This window comes from Triticum dicoccoides, chromosome 2A (assembly GCF_002162155.2).
Source record: "Triticum dicoccoides isolate Atlit2015 ecotype Zavitan chromosome 2A, WEW_v2.0, whole genome shotgun sequence".
Classification (NCBI taxonomy): Eukaryota; Viridiplantae; Streptophyta; class Magnoliopsida; order Poales; family Poaceae; genus Triticum; species Triticum dicoccoides.
The window spans coordinates 31,501,673-31,515,991 of record NC_041382.1 but is presented as its reverse complement, the minus strand read 5'-3'; the positions used below and the strand labels follow the sequence as shown (position 1 = coordinate 31,515,991).

The 14,319-nt window shown below is 46.8% G+C and overlaps 1 long non-coding RNA gene and 1 pseudogene across 2 annotated transcripts in view; one reads left to right on the top strand and one right to left on the bottom strand.

Annotated features, from left to right (window-relative positions):
- Nucleotides 1-278: 278 nt before the first annotated feature.
- LOC119352950 lies at nucleotides 279-4,019 on the bottom strand (annotated as a pseudogene).
- Nucleotides 4,020-11,730: 7,711 nt separating this feature from the next.
- LOC119352949 overlaps nucleotides 11,731-14,319 on the top strand; it is an 8,703-nt gene continuing 6,114 nt past the window's right edge. For both annotated transcript variants that reach the window (XR_005170278.1, XR_005170277.1), the window contains exon 1: nucleotides 11,731-12,412. This is a non-coding gene — a long non-coding RNA (uncharacterized LOC119352949). The remainder of the gene's footprint in view (nucleotides 12,413-14,319) is intronic.

Here is a 14,319-nt window from a genome sequence, read left to right as displayed (position 1 = left end):
AAACAGATACAGGATACCAAACAAAGTGTCAGCTCAACATGTCTCAACACCGCTACCAGACAACAACAAATGCATGTTCAACATGTATAAGGGAAGAACAACCATGCTTGAGAATGCTACCAAACACACCCTTAAGCACCATTCTACCCCAGAGGGCAGCATCTTCTTACCTCCTCAGCACCCCAGTCTATTTTCAAGTTCATATTTTCAACAGGCTCACTCACCTTCATGCACAAGAACAAATTGGAAATACACTTCTGCTGAGACAAAGCTTCTATAAAGCAACAAATGATAGCATAGTTTACAACAGAACAGGAGAGCAGATTATTAAGGCACAGCTTACAAATATTTATGTTGTGTATAAATCGTCGCCATTCACCTAGCCCTCTGTCTCTTTACCTATTACAGTTTGAGTACAACACGCCGTCCAAGTGCATGGCAAAATACGAATGCGACAGTGGCCCAAAATGCCAAGATGAATGAAACGGCACTGACCACGTAAAAGGATCGGGTCAGAATCATCAGCCACACTTCCTGCAACACCATTTGGTGCCATGGGACCTGAACTTGAAGTGCATGATCTAAGGTTGTTGTTCCCTTTGTAACTGTCCATATCGAATGTGCTGAACTGACCGCTGGCTGGTAGACACCCCGATAAATTGTTGTATGCCACAGAAAACACCTCTAGGGATGATAGCCGAGTTAACTGCCATGGCACTGATCCGCTCAGCCTGTTTTCTGATAGGTCTAAGCTCTCAATCTCGGTCAAGTTTGCAAAGGTTGCAGGGATAGAGCCAGTAAAGAAATTGTTCGACAAGTTGAGAGACTTGATGTGGCTCAAATTCCCCATCTCCATCGGAATCTCGCCCGACAGCATGTTTGCAGACAAGTCAATGCCAGACATCGACATGAAGAAGTTGTGTCCGTATGTGTATGGGTTCCATTTAGTGGTGAAGGTGAATCCTTGGAGTTCATAATCACTGTTATATGAGAAGCCCATATCATCGAACACACCAAACCCCCCTCCAAAAGAGTTACTGGAGGTTCTGGGCCAGTAAAATGTATAAGCTTCAGGTTCAGGGTCTTCAAATGGGATGCCACCAATACACCGTGGTACAGAACCCGAGAGTTTGTTATGAGAGATGTCAATTATACTCAAGTACTGGAGACAACAGAGATTTGATGAGATCTGTCCCTCAAACTTATTTCTGCCTAACAACAGTAGCCTGATTTCAGAAAGATATCGTGTCCACTCAAGGTTGCCTGTGAACTGATTCCGGCTGAGATCCAAAGCTGTAATGAAGGAGCTGTTGAAAAATGCATTTGGAGAGCCTGACAGTGAATTCCCAGATATACTCAGAAACTGGAGTGGTAATGTACTGCTGCAGTGTGGTATAAGCCCTAGAAAATAGTTATCCGATAGATCTAACATCTGAAGGCTTGTTAATTTACAAATTTCTGGATGAATGTCACCGGTTAAACTATTTCTAGCTAGGCTCAAAGCTGCCAGTGAAGGAAGATTCCATAATGAAATGTCCAGTGCTCCTGACATATTGTTATCATGTAAATCCATGATTTGGACATTACCAGACAGATTTCTAGGTAGAGTCCCTTCAAATTTGTTGTTGTCTAGGTATATTTCTGCCGCAGACAAGTTACTAGCCCCATCAAGTATCACACCCCCGAGGTTATTGTTTGAAAGCTTCAATACTTCCAAAGCAGAACAATCAGTGAACAAGCAAGATGGTACCTCTCCTGCAAATTTATTATTTGACAGATCCATAATTTCAATGCTGCCAATGTTGCACAGTGAAGATGGCACAACTCCAGATATATTATTATGAGAAACATTGAGAATCATCAGCTCGGGAAACATTGAACTTATATTGGCAAGCAGCTGTCCTTCAATACGGTTTAGAGCTATGTTCAGCAGTCGAAGATTAGTTTGGTTTTTCCATATCGGGTATAATGATCCAACTAATGAGTTACTCGAAAGATCCAGGTAAACTAGTGTCGCTTCCTTCGTGAACAGAAAATTGGGCATGCTTCCCCGCAAATTATTGTTTGACAAATCAAGAAACTGCAGATGATGTTGTGTGTGTAGGAAATGTGGCTCTGTAATCATGCTCTTATCAAGGTTACATGAAGAAAGCATTAGTGTTCTCAATTCAAATTTAGGTACCCAACCATGCATTTTCACTAGAACAACCAAATCAGTGTTCCTGGACAGATCTATCTCTTTGAGCTCAGTACAATATCTTAGCCAGAAGAAATCAATTTTACCACTTAGCTTGTTTCCAGATAACCGGATAGTTTGAAGCAACGAGGTACAATTCCAAGTTGAGCTTATAGGTATATGTCCTTCAAAGAGGTTTTCTGAAAGATCCAAGTACTCAAGGCATGGAAGGGCAAATAAGGATGCTGGGAGGCTACCATTCAATCGATTGGATCCCAAATGCAATTCTCGTAGATTCTGGAGATTTTTTAAACCTGCCATGTATACATGATTTATGGCAAGTAAGATTTAATTGCACCAAACTGAAAAGGGATATTTAATCTATTCGTCTCAGTACCTATATTCTGAAGAGACCCACTCATGTTATTTCTCTTGAGATTATGACCTCCAGAGAAACCAGGTTGCTGACAGATTCTGGGATATTCCCTATGAAACTGTTGTCACTGAGGTTGAGATACTTGAGCTTGCTCAATCCTTGTAGACCTGAGGAATTGCTCGATTCAGAATAAAATTTTGCAATCAAACTTATTGGAAGGATACTACTATAGAGTTGTATGCATGCAACAGAAGTCACATACCGTCGAAATTTTGTAAGCAAGCGAAATTTCGCGAGAAATCTAGCAGCTGAAGCTCCCGGAACGAAGAAGAGATTGTCAAGTTGAGGTTCCAGCATGCAACTTCCATAGCTTTGACTGACATGGAACCATCACTATTACGGATAGGGATTTCCTGGTAGAGATAGGAAAGGTCGAGACCCAATATTTGCCGTGTGCTGTTGTCATACGTTATCCTTTCCCACGAGCAGCAGTCATCCCCGTGTCCCCACGAACTGGGAACCTCGGAGTTTGCGCTCGTAAACCAAGAGCTAATATCCATGAGGGCCGCCCTTTCCTCTGTTAAGCAGCCTGAAGAACCCGGAAGCATGGAGTGGACTACGCACAGGACGAGGAGCAAGCACCCCCATGGCAAGAAGCGGCCCATTTGAAAGAGAAAAGCTTCTACTATATCTTTGTGTTCTAGGGTGTAGGCTTGAGAGCAAGCTCTTATTTTGTGCTCCTTTATATACACCTGCTATTCGAAATACAATACACTTGCTTGGTAAACAAAGTTGTGGTCCATGGTAGAAGGTATGCTTGGACAGCAACTTTACCTATGGCCAAGGGCACTGTGTTGACTCACCTAACATTTTGTTCAAGACTCCTTTGGTGGGTAGCCATAGACATCAAATTAATGACAAAACATGGACCATGGATGCCAATAGGCGCAGAAATGCGCTATTTTGGATCTGACCACAAAGAAAAGTTGCTGATGTGAACGTGCGCTACACACCACCAGTCACCAGAAGCCTGGATGGATAAAGGGCGGATTGTTCTCTGACACTATGTGAATCTGCTATATATTGCAAAATTTCATAACTCAATCCTGCAACTTGTTAGTCACATAAGGTGGTGGTAGAGAGGTGGAATTGGTATACCAGCTAAGCAAGTCGTCCTCTTGCTCAGTCCGTTGTGGACTTTGTTCAGAAGCTTCAGTCGACCGTGCGCCGTGAATCCCACAGCGCTAGCGGGCAGCAGAACTCGTCGTCGGCGCAGCATGTCCCCTCCGGTGCCAGTTCGCCGCCGGCGGTGATTTGAACCTGTCTCCGCACGAAATCGGAGGCATGCGCTTTGTGTCTCAACGGAGGAGACAAAAACTCGATTCAGAATCAGAAGCGACCTCCTGATGTGGCGCGGCGACCACCCGCCGTGAGAGATGACGCTGAGGGCGGGCACTGGCGAGGGCGAGGGCGGGTAGTCGCCGTGGCGCAGCTGGCGCTGAGGTCCGGCCGGGGCAGCGGCGACCGTCCAGTCCGGATGCCGGGCCGACGGCGCGCCCGGAAGCTTCCCCCCAGTCCTCGCGACGTTGGGATGCGGCTCTGTGAGGCACTGGCGGCCGCGGTGGTGGCGGCGGCAGAGGCCACAGCCATGGCGCCGGAGGTGAGCTGGGAAATCGGACGGAGAAGAGGGGAGGTCCTGCCTCTGCCTGGTCTGGTGCGGCCAACAGTGGCCAAACCTGGTCAGATGGGCCACGGGCCAGCCCGTGAGAACGCGTACGGCCCTGGCACGTGTATAAACGGGCTTGTCTAAAAAAACGTGTACAAACGGGCAGCATGAGGCGCGGGAGCTATAGGAGCTATATCTCAAAATCATCAAGGACGTGTCTGGTAGCCTGCATGAGGCCCGGCCTGGCTCGCGCGGGACGGAAACAGGCCGATTGGCTGCCTGCTTTCACTGTTCGGCTCGCATGGCACGAACCTTAAAGAACTCCTGGGCCTGGCTCCCTGGGAACGCACGAATCGGCAGTTTCTCCAGGGCCAGGCCCGAGCGGTGCAGGTGAGCGGCGGCGGCGGCTGCACGCGCGCGGCTACGCTCGAGAAGCCGCGTTGCTTCCCTAAGCGCCGGCAGTTATTAGCCTCATCGCTCCCTCTCCCCACTCTCCCTCACTCTCCCAACTCTCACCGGCGGCGGCAGATCGGAGCAGAGCAAGAAGACCACCGGACTCCATCACCGGCGAGCGGATCATCACTTGGCCCGCGGCAATGGCGGTAAGCCCTTCTCTCTGTTCGACATGCAGTATTTTTTCTCGTTCGATCCGGCGATAGATTCAATCCATGGCGGAGGGGAATGGGGAATATAGAGGTAGATAAGCATGTAGAGGTAGTTCATACAAGTTCATGCGAGTTCATAGTACTTCAAACTAGTTCATGCAAGATCGGAATAGAGGTAGATGCGGATGAAGAAATGGGATTGGGGGATTGGGGGTACACAACGGACACCGGCTCACCGCGGCGTGCAGAGCGGCGGATCGAGCTGCTGGCCTTCATCTTCTTCTTCATCGCAGTGCGGGCCGGCGGGTCGTCGTCGTCGTCCTTGGCTGAGTCGAGGTCGATCTGCCAGATATGACGGACTGGCTCCGGCGCCCTCGCTGGCATCTGCACCGCTTCTTCCTCCTCCTTAGGCTCCCCACCGATGACCACCGGAGGCGCCATAGCCGCCTCCCAATACACTGCGGCACACGGTCATTAGGAGCCCAGTAGTTCTTGTACTTGCACCACTTCTTCCTTTGTTTAGCATCGTCGGAGATGTACTGATTCATGGCCCCGGCGAATGATATCATCTGCCATCACGCCCTTCGCTGGGTCAGGAATCAACATCTTCAGCTCTTGTGCAGTGGCCCTCATGAGCACTGCATTAGATTCCTTCTGCATCTCAGGCATGGAGCCGAAGTTCGAGCACACCTCCATGGTGTTCTCGAATTTGGTGCGGTCACCAGCCGACCACCCGAGGAAGAAAGCCCTCCAGCCAATACCCTCAAGGGAAGGGGTTGGCGTTGGAGCTGGAGCTAGAGCTCATGGTGATGGGGAGGAGGAAGGTTGACAGTGAGAGAAGAGAGGGGGTGGGTAAGTAGTGCTGGGCAGGGTGAGTAAATATAGGGGCGATGGAGAGGAGAAGAGTGACAGTCATGCCGTTTTAACTACATGCTCTTCAATAAGCCATGAACTCTGTGTTGTGTCTGACTCCATGAATTGTGTGCATATCGAGGAGAGCAATGAGGTGCTCCCGGCCGTTGACAACAAGGGCAAGCAGCCCCTTCACCCTAATGTCCGACGAGGTTGTGCTGCCGCCCACCGCCGAGGAAGACCCAAAGACGCCTGAGGGTGGCGACGACGAGGGCATGGAGGAGCCCCCCCCCTCAGCAACAAGCGCTGCAACTACGGCCACTACCATCAGGAGGATGGCTTGACTCACTTCTGCAGGGTCATCCTTGCACTGAAGCTTGAGTGCATCCCCATGCCCCTGGACTTCACCAAGCACTTCGCCGCGGTGCCGACAGAGTTCAAGCTCAGGAACAACACCGGCTGCTCCTGGAAGGTGACGGTGAAGCCGATGAACGGCAGGGTGACCCTGGATCAGGGTTGTGCCACCTACGTAGCCGTTCATCAGATCAATATCGGCTACATGGTGACGTTCAAGCTCCTCACTCCCGACACCCTCAAGGTTATCATCTTCGACGACGATGGCATTGAGGTCGTCAACAAGTGCGGGAAGCACGACGAAGCCTTCGCTGCCAAGGAGTAGGGCCGGGGCCTCCCTAAGTAGTATCGAGTATGTTTTGAACTGTTTATGTTTATGGTTTATGCGTAGAACTGTTATGAAGTATGGTACTGCTTATCTGAAATATGCTCTTAAGTAGTTGATCTAGGGATGGGCATATAAACCGAAGACCAAAATACCGAACCGAAAGAACCGGGACCGGCACTGAACTGACCGAAATCGATTATTTCGGTTGCTACTTCGGTCCTAACTTCTGTAGAACCGAAATTAGTTCGGGATTCTCGGTTACAGGCATCGGTTACCCGATAAACCGATATATATCCTGTACGTATTTCAAAATCTGAGAAATAGCCCAGCCCATTATCATTACCTGGCAACTCCCGAGGCCCAGCAAACTAGCACCCCACGTGAACTGCCGGAAAGTCACTCCCGATTTCCCATCTCACGCAACGACCTGACCTAGCCGCCACAAGCGTTGCCTCCCCCGCCGGCGGTAGCACTATGCTCTCCTCCCTTGTCTACTGCCCTGCCGGTGGTGGCGCTCTGCTCTCCTCCCTTGTCTTCTCCCCCACCAGCGAGGGCGCTCTGCTCTCCTCTCCAGCCGTCAACGGCCGCCTGGTGGACTGGCAGCCCTTAGCGGGACTTATCTCCTATTTCCTTTGTGATTTCTTTGACCATCCCGTCATATTATTCCTTGTTGACTTCCCGTCTTATTGAGAAACTGATTAGATAGATGAGATGTTTTTGCCTTTAGATCTGATTGAGTTCGATTGACAGTGTTTTCTTTCTCTGTTCGATCTGATAGCTTCGGGCTTGTTCGGTTATACCGGAAACCGGACCGAAGTCACGGCGCCCCGAACTCTCGGTTAGCAAAATTATGAAAGACCGATCGGTCATCGTTTCTAGGAAACCGAATTTGCTATAACCCGAACAAACTGAACCGAAATTCTCGGTTAGACCAAATGCCCAGCCCTAAGTTGATCCTTTGTTTATACGCTGCTCTGCTTATGATGTGTGTTAGATGGTTGTGCCGAAGTGTGCTGATAACCTCACCAACTAGTCAAAGAGGTTACCACACACCAGGCGTTACATACAACCAAACACCATGGCTTGGGTTTGTCCACTAACATGCAGGCAACCAAACACCAGGTAGTATGGTTCTGCCTATGCAGGCAAGAGGGCATGCAGGCAACCAAACGACATGCAGATGGTGCATTTGAGGCTGTATTCGCATAGCCAGGCTGAGTTGAGAAGGCTATGCAATGCAACTACTGTTGGATACGGCAACCAAACACGCCCTAACTAGTTAATCAAGGTGTGCTCTTTGCAAAGACCACTCCCACCTTCTCATACTGCGATAAGTGACGCATGTGGGGTGTGTCATTTATCGTAACCTGCCGCGCGCACCGCGGTTCACTTTCCCGTCTTGTTTGTCAGATTGTCACCTCTAAAAATTTACTATGCTCTCACATCACCCCTCTCCTGTTGTCATCTCCCTCTACCCACCACACCGACCCCCAGGTCTCTCTGTTCTTCTGCGGAGAAGAAACACCGAGCAAGGCGCAGCACCTTCTCCCTGCCAAATGACGTCGAGGTTTATTTTTTATCGGTTGGCGAGGTGTTCTATGAGGAAGATTGTGCCAAAACGGCAAGGTAGCCAGCTACAAGCTCCACCTGTTCCTGCACCTTATCTCCCTGGCAGCCAAAGATGGTGCTATCTGAAGAACATTTTAGTGGCATGCAGTGTTCATTGCAGCATTAGTGTACAAGTGTTTGTGCATGTAGACTGAAAAATTCCTCGCTGAATTTCCATCAGCATTGTGCTGCTGGTGCCAAAAACATGTACCCCTATCTATATATCCTAGTGATTGCACTAGTGAGTATAAAAATATATTGGTGGGAGCTGCATGAATTAAAGTGCATTTGCATTGAATTAACCCTGCACACGTTCCAAACTGAATATCTTGCAGAGGCTCTTAAAACCGAATGAAAAACAGTTCCATGGCGTTTCCAATTGCCTATACCACACGGGGCAAAGTGTTTCACAGACCAACGAACGACCCTTTGGTCGCCTCGAGCGAGTCACTTGCCGCTGCTGAATGGTTCCCTTGCATCCGCATTAGCTCGTAGAACATCAGGTTGTTTGTTGTGTGATAACAGAGTTTCCTGCAAGATACAATAGCTACACTGGTGAATTTGCATAGACAGTGGGCACGCTTTCAAGCTGCTTGACTGACAACCTAAACAATACCAGCTTGCCTCTAGAAAATCCTCAAACCGAACCTCCTGCGTGAAATTACCCCAAGTACGTCGATGAACATTTTTGTCCCAAACAACCAACATCAAGGTTTTACTCCAAACCAATCACCTCCCAATCAAAACAATCCTTTGACTTGCACCGGATCAAAACTCATCAAGCAAATATGGTTATACTGGAGCCAACATCACTAACGCCCAAAACTGCAACCTAAACAAGTGCTATCAATATCAAGGATCAGCTCAAGCATACCCTGCGTGCCTACTTTCAGCTTGTGTTAAAAAAAATTATACGATCCACTAAGTAATATTCATGAAAAAACAAGTGTTATCAATCTCAAAATAGCTACAGGTTGAGAGTTCAAAGGTATATATCTGCAGGTTCAGAATTCAAAGGTATGTGTAACAGAAAATTTATAGTGGGATTATATTCGAGAAATAGGAAGTCAAAATTCCACGTTTGTCGGGTTTGCAATAATATACCAAGGCAAGAAAATAGAGTGTGCAATTAAGAACAGTAAAACTGAGCGTAATCCCTGCCCCTCACGAATTAGGCATTTCTGTCCGTTAGATTTCGTTTTTTAAACGTCCTGGCCGTCCGATCTAAAGTTAACACCAGGTTTGCCGCGAACTGGGCCTATCGTTGAAAGGGCAGCTACTCCCATAGCTATTTTGGAGGCCTGTGGTTAATTGGGCCATCATTTCCTGCTCGACCCAATGCATCGAAGGCCATCACTACAAGCGATTCGCCGATTCCCTTTCTGTAAAGGAAAAAAAACTCGCTCCACACAAGAACGAATCAAGGGCGGCCGCTCGATTCAGGCGAAGCAGGCGACCTGCGGTGGGATCGAGCCGACGCGCGCGCGAATCTAGCCTGCACACCTCAGTTTCCAACTGATGCATGTATATATGCTTCCTCCCCGTCCACTCTTCGCTCACCCTCTCTACTCCAGCAGCACAAAATATTCAAGATCATGTTCGGTAGATCTCCCTGTGTTCTTCCTTATGTGTATGTGTTGTGGAGATTGCTGCCCCAAGGTGAGCAGATGAAATCTTATTTTGTAGTATCCGATCAGTTCTTATATATGATAAAGTGGTGAATGCCAATTCTTCGGTTTTGATCAAGATTTGAGAATGGCATATTTTCCAGCCTCCATGTTAAAATTTGTTTAACTTTCAATTTATTCAATTTGGTACTTTTGTCCGTTCAAAGTTTATGTGTTAAGCTGGGTAAGTAACTGTTTACTTTTACTACAACCGATGCTAATTAAGCTAAAGGTTTTATCAGTCGGTTGCACGTAGAATTGTTTTGTGAAAAGCGGTAGCAGGTATATGAACTTGAAAACAGAAACTAATATAAGGGTCATGGTTTCAGCCTCTCCGATGACTAATGAATCTGAAGATATTTAGTCATAAAAGGAGGAAACCATAGCTTCCATTTTAGTGTTATATACAAGTATGCCATCTTAGGTGAAACAAGTAGATAGGATACTATTTTCTGTCCTTCTGTGTCCTCCTAAAATCTGTTCTGGACATTGTGAACTAAATAACTAACATATCTATTTTGAAAGAATGTAGGATCCATTTCCATTTTTCCCGATGGTGTATTTTTTTACGTCCTAAATTTCGTCAGAGTTTCTTTCATGAAATTTAGGCCTGACATATTTCTGTTTAATATTACCGATTATTCATTTCAATGCAATGCATTTGTCTGGACTATTTGTATGCTTTTGCATGCACACACACAAAAATGAATGGGCGATCCTATCGGAACTTGATGATTTTCAGAACCTAATTAGACTGGACTTGTACAAGAACAACACTTGGGAACCTGGAAGGCCGTTTGTAAGCTTGCCCACCTGCGTTTGATCCACATGGCTCCAATCACCTGAAACTTTCTGAAATTTTTGTCGCTTCCAGGTAAACGAGTGGCGATTTATTTGCTCGAGCGCATGGTTGTAAGCTCGTTTACCCATGTTTGATCCACAAGGGTGCATCATTTCTACCTAACAACGTGCCCTTAAGGAAGGGAACTTTTCTCTTCAACCATGTTTTGTTGTGCGTTTCCAGTCACTTGCATGAATGAAGTTTGCCTGGTGAAAATATGGTACTGTTTTTTTTTGTGTGATGTGTTTTGTTGCTTATGAAGGGGAGCTACATGGGTTCTGAAAGGCTGAAAATTATACAACTACATTCATGCAACTTTAACCCTTTTACCAATGTTCACATGGATTTAAGTTTTTTTTCCTCTCTTTGAACAAGCTGAAAACATCAAGTTCACCTTCGAGCAGAAGATGGTGTGTTTGGCTTGAGAAAAAATTGAGGTGGCAAACGATATAACTCCAATCAAGACTGAACATCAAATGATCTGCTTAAGAACAGATGTAGTAGTATTTGACATTTATTCACGTTGGAGCAGAAGGTGGTGTTTTTGGCTGGAGAAAAAAATTGAGGTGGCTGACGATATAGAAAGGTCAGGGGGCTAGATCAAAGTTTTGTTGATGTATGATTGTTACTTTTAAAAGGTCTCTTGTATTTGAGTGCTTGATTTGGCAGTACCGCCTGTAAAAAAGACATGTGCAATGTTTGATAATGTGTTTTGAAGCCTCTCACTTAATAACCAAGCTAATTGCAGATCTTTATTTTTCATAAAGGCTGGAGTGAGCTTTGTGTCTATGAATTGCATTATACATATTTGACATGGAAAATTTGTAGCATTAATTCATCTCAAGGAGTCTATTATAATGATATATAGTTAATACTTTTCAATTGAGTATCTTGCACTCCGATTTTGACATTTATTTTCTGGTAAGTGTAACCTCAATGCTTTGCAATTCCTCCAAGTATAGTCTCAAAGCTTACCATTTTTAATAATACATCGAGTGATTTCGTAATACCTACTATCATTATATTTTAACATAGATGGGCGCGGCAACACGCGCCTTCGATGATCTAGTATATAAATAAGATTGAGCATCTTTCAACTCCTATACAGTGGGCAACATGATAACAAGGCTAGGGGTATTTTTATCCTAAATTCTTAAAAGCAAAGCTTTGCTGTTTAGACGTCCCGAGCACACACCCTTCGGCGCCGTTGGATCAAAATCGCGGCCTCCAGGTGCTGGGCGGTCGGGCCGACACAAACGAAGCCATTCTGCCCGTGCGGCTGTGCGTCCGTTCCCCACTCCTCTCGAACCCACCTTCTCCCTCTCCCTGTGCACACTTTCCTCCACGCCTGATGAGATCTGCTGCGCTCGCTTCCATTGCCCTGGCCCTCGCGCTCGCCGGCGTCCACCGAGCCAAATCCTGCGCCGGAGCCCCTCCTTCCTCAACCTTCTTATCCACCGATGGGCCCCCACACCCCGACCGGCAACGAAGCACCCCGCATGAGCGGACGCATTCCCCTGCCCCAGACCGGCGGCGAAGCGACCCCGCGCTCTGCTTCTCCCTCCCCGGCGTCGTCCTACACCCCGCCGCGTCGATCCCTCGCCGGATTGATGCATCCCGTGGCTGGGACCTTTGCTTCCTGTTTGACGCAGTCCCTTCTCATCCAACAACAGCAACAAAAGGAGGAAGCGGCTGCTCCGGCCGCCCCCTGCAGATTCCAACCAGCGACGGCGCCTTTTGCTCACGCGCCCCTTGGAGATCCACTACAGTTCAATTCCCTAGCTGCACAGTATAGGGAGGATTCTCTTGAAGTATTGCCTCAAATTCTTCCTCCACAACCATGCCTGCAGGGGTCATGTGGACGGCGACAAGAAGCACTGAGCAATGGATGCGATGCAGTACCTCACTGTAGATTTCCCTCCCGCTCTTCGTCCACAGGGTGAGCCGTTCTGAACCAATTTTTGGATTTACCAAAGTGCGTGTTGAGTTACACAGAGATGTGGTGCGTTGCTAGAGTTTGCAGTATGAGTAGTTCATGAGTAATTGCCAGATCCTTTCCCACAGAACATGCCTTTTTTTGTCGTACAAAACTTGCCTAACTATTTATCTGTAGTTGCCTCAAATGTTAGTCAATTTTTTCATCTCATTGAGGTGCTATATATCTGAAATAGCAAGTAACATACTGAAATGTTGTCTGCTTGGATGGTTAAACATTTCTGTTGATCATGGTATCCATATCAGCCTAATGATTTGCCTGCCTAATGATTTTGTTAGTTGGTTGCATGATATGCAGTGGCGAAGCTACACATGCTTCATTCGGTGGGCCAAAACCAACTAGCTTAAGAAATATGTCTGAAATTTTGCTCCCAGAGCCCCAGTTCAGCACCACACTCTACACTGTAATCTCATTTGGCAGGGTTTTGCCCAGCCGTAGCTCCGCCACTAATGAAATGTCTGTCCGCCTAGTTAAACATTACTATTGAATATGGTGTCCATATCAGCTAGACTGAAACTTGTACAGGAACACATTGGTTCAATAATAAAAAAGGCCTACTTGGATGGTTTATACATTGACAAGTCCGTCGGTTCTAAACTTCTAATACTACAAGATATGTGTAGAAGTATAAGCACATTAGTGCGTGTTGAATAATGCCGCCAGAATCAAATTGATTTTTACAAAGGATTAGCACATATTATTATTGTTATGCTATTTTTAGTACACATTAAAGTAAACTCTCCTAGGGGAAAGCAACACTGCATCTGAATGAAAGATTCTCTGTCTTTCAGTGGTCGTTGATGTCACACACAAGATGTAGTTAACAACAGGATATTATTTTGATGTGTGCACTGTCAGTTCCATCTGTTTGAACAATTCACTAGCTCTCCTTCCTTAGTTGGAGCTGAACCAGTTCCCCTGTTGGCACTTTTGTTAGCCATTAGTACATCACTAAGCAAGGAAAAGTAAGAAGTTGTGGACTGTACTTCAGACCGAGAAAGTCAAGACAAAAAAAAACATGTTTTCTTCTAGTCAATCTATAACCTTTCTGGACACTGAGTTCTAGCCAAACACCCTTTTTGGACACTGAGTTCTAGCCAAACACCATGCTTCCTTCTAGTCAATGATTTCTACACTAAATTGTCTAATAATGTCAGAAAGTTGCCTACAATATTTATTTTGGCATATGATTTACAACAACCAGCAAGCGGAAGGGAGGAGAGAGATGTCGGAGTACCGGTGACCAGCAAGCGAAGGAAGAGGAAGAGCCAAGGGGGCAGCGCTATTTGTACATTGCGGCCACCTAGTGGGGTAGAGCTAGATCCGGGGAAGCGTTGTCTCGAGTGGTCGAAGAACTGGGCTGCAAATCACCGCTAAGTATCCCAAAATCGACACCCCTAAGCATGTGTTTTTCTACTCGCATATATAATTCTGTGTGATAGAGGCGGAATAGGGAGATTGAAGAGGGGTGTGTGTGTGTGTGTGGGGGGGGTCCCATCTTCATGGGAAAATCGATATTTTTGAGCGCGGGTGCGAGACTTGGGATGCGGGAGCTGGAATCGTCGATGACTCGAGCCGAGATTGTCCAAAACTTGCCTAACACATGTGAGTCAGTTGCCCAAAAGATCCACTCCCAAGATGCGGGGGATGGAATCGTCCATGACTCGAGCCGAGAGTGTCCAAAACTTGCCCAACGCATGAGAGCTAGTTGCTAGAGATGCCACATGAGTTGCCCAAAAGATCCGCTCCCGAGATGCGAGGGCCGGAATCGTCGATGACTTGAGCCGAGAGTGTCCAAAACTTGCCCAATGCATGATAGTTAGTTGATAGATATGCTGGCATGAGTTGCC